Raw genomic sequence first — 9449 nt, forward strand, 5'->3', positions numbered from 1 at the left:
AGCCCAGAGTCAGAGTAGGCCTGTTTCGAATGACTCCGACTCCGAATCCTTTACCCCAAAATAAGCCCGACTCCGACTCCACAGTCCTGGTATAGGTCACAAACTCTTCAATGTAATTCTTTGAAATATGATGATTGTCCTCTGTTTTTTTTAAAATCTTGTTCGTATGTGCCCCAGGCTTGACGATATTCCGCCACAATCGGAGCACATTTGAACAATTGAAGCCTTTTCTTTTTTTTTTCAAACACCATAAAGTGAATAGATTTTCTTTCAAAATCTCATAAAGATCAGGACTCAAAGAAAATACTTCTATCATTAGAACACTTTTGCCCTGAGAAATTCATAACGTTCTTTGAAAAAAAAAAAAAAAAAGAAACGAGGAAAAAATTCCCCATAGGTACCTTTTTCACCTATACTCATAAGATATTGATATTTAGTAAGACTGAACTAAACAATTGCTAAGCAAACAATTGAATAGGAATAAACATTTGTAGCGTAGTAGGTACTGAACAAATTTAAATTTTGCATGTGCCCAAACATAAACTATGACTTTTTGAAAAGGAATTTTAATATGTAATTTCTGCAGCAAAAGTTGAAGACCGTATTGCGAAATAATATTCCTGAAGTGCGAAGAAAAATTTAGTTCCTACTGCTACAAAATGAAGCAGGCAGCTCGAAATTGAGAACATTCCTTGTTCAGCAAACCACAACAAAACGGAAAAATCCAGATAACGTGTATTTGAATAGCTAAAAGGATTCAAATCTCCAAGGAACAGGGCGAGACCAGTGCATTGAACTGTCAATTTGGGTTCCACCTTGATGAGAAAGAAGGGGGGGGGGGGTTGACAACAAGGTAGCTGGCATTTTCGGAGCACGTGCGTGTGGATGCGATGTGTCCAAATAGAGCAAATTCTTTACAGTGGGTCAGACATTTTTGACTAGTTTAGTGGGAGAAGGGCGTTCCACTTTAAGGGTTAAAGTGTTTCAGCCCATCTAAGCCATTGAGAATGTTGAGGGCAGTGTAGCTTCAAATTCCTTACGTTTATCGCTATCATCGTTGCTTCCATTATTTATTTTTTTTATCTGCATTCACTTGAACTTCAGCTGCAATATTCTCCAACTAGTGGTACCCGCACAGCTTTGCCCGTAGTAGAAAAAATTAAAAGGTCTTTTGGTTCGCCTGTATATTTACAAATAATGTATGGTGAATTTTCTCGCCAATTGGCTTGTACCCATGTTACGGTTCCACGCTATGATAATTTCGTATTTCGCCAATTGGCTTGTGCCCATGTTACGGTTCCAGGCTATGATAATTTCGTAATTTACTCGTCCATCTTATGATAGTTTTGTTCTTAAAATTGGAATAGAAAAAGAACCACATCGAATTTTCGAAAAATCGCTTCGAGGTGCACACCCCCTTGCTACAAACTAACTTCGTTGCCAAATTTCATGAAAATCGGTCGAACGGTCTAGGCGCTATGCGCGTCACAGAGATCCAAACATCCTACAGACATCATACAGACATCCTCCGGACAGAGAGACTTTCAGCTTTATTATTCGTAAAGATTAACTATTACACTTAGATGCATAAATGATACATAAAAATAAAGATAAACTGTGAGATTTTTTTTTCACTCACAAATGTTCAATGTGTACGCCATTCGTAACGCGACACACGCCCATATCATACATTTTTTAGTGTTTCACTGTCAAGAATAAGTCGTGTATATGGAGACAACTTAATGATTGATTGCTAGTGTTGTTCGTAAGTGGTGCCAAAAATTTAAAGAAGGCTGAACTCAAAGACGCCGTCAAAAATCACTTTCAATTATTGGCGGCAACGTTCTATGTGGAGGCTATAGAAAAGCTTGTGCACGGGTACGACAAATGCCTCGTCAAGGTGATTATGTGGAGAAATAATATGCATTGTACTTTACTTTTCATAGTAAAATCTTTTTTGTACATTTACCCGTTTTTTTTAATAGCCAAACGGAGTTTGGAAAAAAAAAAAAAAAAACTCGTATTTCAAAAAAGGGAGGTAAATTTTAAGAAGTTAATTGGCTGAAAAATGTAAACAGTAAAATCCATTCTTAGCATTAAATAGAAATTTTTGCTCTCTTGCAATCTTTAAGTCTCCCACATAGTACTCAAAATATGAATTTTTTTCAATTATAAGGTAAATTTTTCATTTTAAATACATTATTTTTTTATTATTCAGCTGCAAATGATGATTTGAAAATGCTGCAAAAGAGCTAAATGCTAAAAAATTCAGAACACATCAAGTTTTTCCTACAAATGTTTGTTGCTTCCAGATAAGGTTCAATAAACCAACAAGAAATTTAAATTTGTAACAAGAGAAAAATAATACCAAAAGTCGTCAGGAAGAAATTTCGGCGCGGCAGCAAGGATTTCTTTCTTGAATAATATTCGTATAAGATGGTGTACCATCCCACGTTGGGCTCTAATTACTAAGTGTATGGCGGCAACATTTCTTTGATAGCAGTTTTATTAGTCATGCATTTTCTACTGTATGGCCACTGTGTTGCGACGGTAACGTCTGAGCCCGGGGTTGACATGTCGTTTGCTGATTGGTTGTTTGTTGTCTTGTATCCTGAATTCCTATTGGCTGGCCCTCTATGGTATAAATACCGGTGCCCACGTGGTTGTTGTCAGTTCTCTCGCGACTTTCGGTTGTTGGTGAGCTTTTTGCACTGATGAAGAGACTCCATTGTAGCCTTAAAATAGCTATATGCTGTATTTTCTTCAAAATTTGTGCTTTATTTACGTTGGTTAATCATATTGTAGCACAAAGGTATATGATAATTTTTCGTTTAGACTAACATTGAATCTGTAACAGACTGGACATGTAGGGGAATGTGGGACAAAATAAAAGAGTTAAGATGACTTTGCTGTTTCAAAATAAACAAACTGGGAATTTGTTTCGAAAATTTCAATACGTAAAGAAAGAACAATGTATTTAACGATACAACTTGTATTGAAACATTATTTAAGTTTTTGGCAGTAAATTTGTGCCTTCAAAAAAAAAAAAAAAAAAAGTGAACATTTTTCATCTTTTTATTTCCTTGGGGCAAAGCAGAAAATAAATATTTTCCTAATGAAATAATTTTTCATTCGATTGTAAAAAATATTTTTGATCAAGTGAATGAGTAAATAAAAGGATGAATGAATAGTTGAAAAGATAATGGAACAATAAACTAATAAGTGAATTAATTAATAAATAGATATATGAGGAAGAATAAAAGAGTAAATTAAAAAAAGGAATAAATAAGTGAATTATTAAATGAAGGAATGTAAATAAATTAAGTACTAAATGACTAAATGAATGCGTAAGTGATTAACTAAATGATTGAATAAACAAACGAAATGAACTATTTCTCTTGCCCCATCCACTTTGTCCTGCATGCAGTTGACTAATTGTGCAAAATATTTAAAATACAAGGAAGCTTAAAGGAGCATTTGTGGTTTTAAACAATTCTGGAGTGCCCACCTAGAGGAGGGGGGGGGGGTGATCGTTATTTTCTCTCAATTAGTGTGGGCTCTTGCTCTGCGGGGTGCGCTCTTGCTCATAGGCGGGGGGGGGGGGGAGCACCTCTGAAACAACCAGTGAAGGATCACACATGCAGCTGATGAAAAAAGACATTATGGCAGGAGATAAAATATTATTTAACATAAAGAATACTGCATCGTGTTAAAGTATTTTTACGGCTGCAATATTCTTGAAAAGAATTTCATAAGAGCATAAAATAAAAAAATGTGGTAAATAAATCTTGAAAGATGAAGAGCGTCTTCAATCTGCGAATCAAAAAGAAGAACGCAGAACGTTGCTTTTATCTTGATAACCTTGACTGGCTAATCATGATGTTCTCTCTGAGACCTTCGGTTGTCAATAAGACAATAAATTTCTGAGGGATTACAATAGTTGAATTGAGAGATTTAAGATTATCTCTTGTTAGGATGCAAGTTAGTATTGTTCTGCTTTCCAATTTCGCATTTCAATGACTCTGGGTATTTGGTAAAAAACGCACTATAGCCGTGTGAAACGATTTCCTTCATTTCCTTTAATTTCTCGACCTTTCTGTGAGATCATGCCCAACACGAAGATTGACGGATTAGTGAAAATCCCCATGAACTTACCCTTAGGTGCATGATTTTTTAAAAGAACTTAAAAATATGTCCTTTGACTTTAAACTTCTGGTCTTCATGAGAAAAATACTTTAAAAAATCATGTTGTTAAATTAAGGATGGTTTATGGTTAAACAATCTTTTGGCATCATCGGACTTGAAGAGGAAAAACAACAAATAGTTTACCATCGAATATCCTAAAACATTGGAAATTTTTTTATAAAAATGCCTTTTTGTTCAAGTAGTAGTAAAATTTATTCATCATAAAACATAGAATTTTCAAGAGCACTAAACCAAAAAAAAAAAAAAATACATTTGTAAATTCCAAAAAAGGAAATCTATTTTTGTTTTCCATCGGATTGGTACATTTACAAGCTTAGAAATGATTGAATAGAATCTCCAGTGAGTTAAATTTTGCATTTAAACTACAACTGCTGTCGAACTGAGCATTTTATTTTTAACTAGAAAATTGCCCGTCTAGATATTGACGGGAGAAAATTACTTATACCTTTTTACAGAGCAATTGCCAGTTTGTTGATATCTTGATAGTTGAAATTTTAACCCTAACTCCAGTTGATTAACCCTAAACTCCAGTTGGCTTTCCCAAAACAAATGGCTTTCACAAAATTTTCAGGATCTGATGCCTGGTGATACCGGTTTCGACTCCAGTTTCCCGGCCATTCTACAGGAAAAGGCTGAGGCCTGGTGAACAAGTCGTTGTTGTAACTGGGGAATCATGAGTTCGATGCCAGCAAATCGAAGATACTCCGTGTTCGCAATTGTGACTGGTGCCGTGCGCATTAAATCTTTCGTGGTCACAAGTTCCCATGCCAAGTCAATATCACAGAGGGCGATGGATCAGGGGTTGCTCGGCTCCTTGGTCTGGGTTAAAAGAAAGCTGCCTTCCCAGCCCCATCGAACAGGTTAAACTACGAGAAGGTTGGTACGGGGGAATCTCTGATGGAATGTAGTGCAGCGTTATTCTAGACGAGAGGAAAGTATTTAAACGTTTTAGTGTTGTTCAATACAATTCAATTTCAATACAAGACAAAGCTACAAAACATCTTTTACCCAATTCGGTATTCAGCAGCTAAGTGAAACTTCAACCAAGCAATGTCCTGAATAAAGGAAATAATATTAAACAAATAAAAAACATTCGCTAGCTGAAAAAGTAAAAAACCTATAGAAATGATTTTCGGTTTTTCTTCAAATCAGTGTCTAAAATGTATATATCTAACTCGGTTCAAACAAAAAATAAGGGTTCGGAACCTGCTTCTACGTTTTCGGATAATCATCAGAAAATAAAACGACTCTTTAACTTTTCACAGAGTGAATAAAAATTCGGCAGAGTGGCAAGAGAATGAAAACAGTAAGCAATTCTAGATTACTTTAAAAATAATCTGATGTGGACACTACGTTACTTTCTTATTTGTATACTAATAAAATTAAAATTATATATGTGTATTTAAACTACTAAAACGTGATTTCTGTTGAAATCTGAAAACCGTAATGTTTCGCGATTATGAAATTTCCTTGCGTATAATAACTGAATGAGGCAATGAAAGGGGGGGGGGGGGAGATAAGTACAACCAATACTATCCAAATGGAGAGAAATATTCACTTATAGAGACGGATCGAGTGGTTCCTCGGAGAAAATATGTTAATACGACAAATGACATGAACTAGTTCAAAATCGAAAATTTCTTTTTCATTCAATTCTAATGTGAAATTATGTTTCAATACATTTTTTCAAGCAGTTACTATGGCTTAGTAATTATTCATTTATATCACTTGTTTGTAAATAATTAATAATTCGTATGAAAAGACAATGAAATTAAAATGGAGAAAGGGGAGAGGTTCACAATGCGTAACTACATTCATTTTAATCATTTTTCCTGCTTTTTCGCGGATCATTTAAAACTTTCTCTCCAGAGGCATCAATGACTTGATGTTTATGAATGTACACAAGAGCTAGGAACGTTCTTTAAAATCGCTTTGCAGAAATTCCAAATCCAAAGGAAGAATGTCATTAGTCTTAGAGGGAAAACATTACCGTGGACTCTCTCTATCTGAACACTCTCGAATGTGAACCCCCCACATTTGATGATCCCGGCGAATACGTATGATGCATTATCCAGTCTCTCTCTCTATAATGAACACCTCCATAATATGAACGCTTTTGTACGGTTTCTTGAGTGTTCAGAATAGAGAGGGTTCACTGTATTCTATTTAAATAGCCGTTTAAAACTTTCGCAAAGTACAACAAGTTGCAAAGGCAAAATTAAAAATTTGGAGATAACCAGTACAAATGGTAGGTGAACTCCTCTCTTTCTTAGGGCAAGATATAGTACCAGTTGCCCTGGTAGGTTCCGGTACACAGCTTGATTTAGAAAAACATTTCAATGAAATTCTACCTAGGATATGATCTTTAAACGTGTTTTACTCAAAACTTCAAAATGTCCACTTGCATCTCTTTGCTTCTCACTGCCTCATTTGATGTCTTTTTCTGTTTATTTGGCTAAATATTTTAAATTGCAGTAAAAAACCGACTGTAATGATTTGACTAAAAGTTTTAAATTTAAAAGAAACTTTAATATTTTTTTTTGAAAAGGTGTGTACGCATTTTATACAAAGAAAAATGATTATTTCGCATCAGAGGAGGAGGGGCGTCAATTTTTTTTTTTTTTATTCAACAGACTTCCATTAAATTTTTAGCACGGGCATCGCTGTGCGGGTACTGCTAGTATTGTATACAGGTATAGGCACACACTCTTATTCAAATGTATACACGGTGCATATGGTTTTTGACTCAGCTTTTCATTATTATTTTGCCATTGCAGTAGTTCTGCCTTAGCCCTCGCTTAAAGACGGTAACTTACTACTAAACTGCTCAATATTTTAGAGCTTATAATTTCTGAAAGTTATGTGGTATATTTCAGCATTATATTCAGACCTATTTAGCATAACATCAGTTATTTAATACGCAGAAAGTAAATAAAAGATACGGAACAAAACAATTGAAAATTTAAAAAAAAAAGGAATTGAATGCATGTAAGTGTAATTAATACTTTAAAGATGTCTGTTTTCTTTTTAATTCTTTGAGAAGTGAAAAATTTCGAGCAATGCTAAACAATCGTTGAATGAACTGGAGCAGATGACGCAGAAATTAAAAAATACTTCGTAGTATTATTTTTAGCAAAAGGGTACATATTATGAGTGTTAGATCCCTACAACTCTGCAGGGTCGATTTTATGATCATTTGATAAGCTGTTTGCTCATGTTTCGATTTCATTCTTGAATCAATCACTTTACTAAAGAAATTGCACTTTTGCAAGTGCTAAAAGATTTCAACTTAACACACAAAAATAAGGTTGGGCATTACACGTTTTGCTATGATTTCCACTTTTTAGTCACTAAGTTACTTTCGTGCATAAATGATAAATGAGTATTTTATAATAATATTAATACATCACAGTTTTAAGGCAGCAGTGAAGTGCAATTATTTTTACTTTAAAAAAGTAGCATAAAAAGGTAATTAAATTTCAAAATTTGTGTTAAAATAATTAATACAATAAAACGTACAAACAAATTTTATAAAATCTATCAATGCAAACTTTTTTCTTCCATATAGTTGCTAACTAGAGATAATATCAGCTGCAAACATATAAAACATGCATTTAAGATGAAACTATGCAAGAAATTATTTTAAAAATATACAAAAAAAATCTTATTTACCAGGGTTTAGATTATATGTCATGTTCCAAAAAATAAAGGCAATCTATACTAATATTATAAAGAGAGAGAGCGGATTTTTGTATGTTTATATGTTCAAGGTAATCTCCGGAACCACTGCAATTATTTGAAAAATTCTTTCACTATATCAAAAGTGCGTTCTTTCTGAGTGACGTACGCTACAATTTATGCATATATGCATTCATACTATTTTTTTTAAACCAATAGTTTGTCTTCGCTACCAGTTTCTGTTTTATACTGTTTTGTTCTTATTATATAGAAATGAGCCCCAATTGCTCCGCATCCGCAATGACAGAATAGTTAAAGATTCTCTTCGATCTGAATGCTGAGGAACGGGAACACGTGTAAGTATAAGTAAACGAGCTGATGTGTGCATCACGTGACTTCCTTTTACTCCAATTTAAAGATAATAGTACCTCAGAGTGAGCAAAGAAATACTTGAAATATTTTCACCACAAGTTTGTTCGAACCGAAGCAAGGAAAACGTTTTATACAGATAAATTTTAGCAATATTGGCAGTTTTAATGTGATTCAATGGTTAACTCTCTAAATATGGCCAAATTGAAACCAGATTTAAAAAAAAAAAAAAAAAAAAAAAAAAAAAACCCTCCAAATTCGTCGTCAAGTTGGCGACAAAACTTGGCGACCAAAAGCTTGGCGATATATTGCCAAGTGTTTACCAAATTATAGCACTGCTTGGGTTTACATTATAATTACCAACGATTTTACCCCAAAAAGGTGTATAAGATCTCCTTTGGAACATCCGAATGCAATCAAAGGAAAAGGTGCACAACTAGACCCCACTTGGAGTCTATGTACCAAATTTCAACTTTCTAGGACATACTGTTCTTGAGTTATGCGAGATACATACACACATACGCACATACATACGTACATACGGACGTCACGGGAAAACTCGTTGTAATTAACTCGGGGGCTGTCAAATTCGAGTGGGTCGGATATTTCGAGTGTCTGTACGTTCCTAGGCACATATCCACGTGTGTAGGGTCGAAAAAAAAAACTCAACATTCATTCGGGGGTGAGTAAAATGGAAATTAAGGCCGATTTTTGAGTAAATTTTTTTTTTGCGAATACAATACTTCCTTTTTTTTTGTAAAAGGAAGTAAAAAATATTACGATGCAAGCATGAGAACCGCCAAAAGCTTTACATGTGGTCGAGGCTGCAGAAGATGGGGTATATACCATTGTATTAGCCTACGACATTGAAAACCATTTACAGTCACATAATGTTTATGCTTCAAAATTTAATCTATATAAAAAATTTCGTGTCACGATGTATGCTCGGGGTAAACACCGAAACTGTGTAAAGATATAAAACACAAGAGAGTACAACGTTTTTACTATACACATAATTTTGAATCATCCTGTTTAAAGTAACAAGACATTGGGAAAGTGCTACTCTTTTAGTTGACTAGTATTCCATGTTTCACGAAATGCTATGCTTCCGTGGAAACATGGCGAGAGAATACTACCTAGTAGTATTGTTTTTTTTTTTTTTTTTTTTTTTGCCTTATGGAACGTGACTTCTAAAA

This window comes from Uloborus diversus, chromosome 1 (genome assembly GCF_026930045.1).
Source record: "Uloborus diversus isolate 005 chromosome 1, Udiv.v.3.1, whole genome shotgun sequence".
Lineage (NCBI taxonomy): Eukaryota > Metazoa > Arthropoda > Arachnida > Araneae > Uloboridae > Uloborus > Uloborus diversus.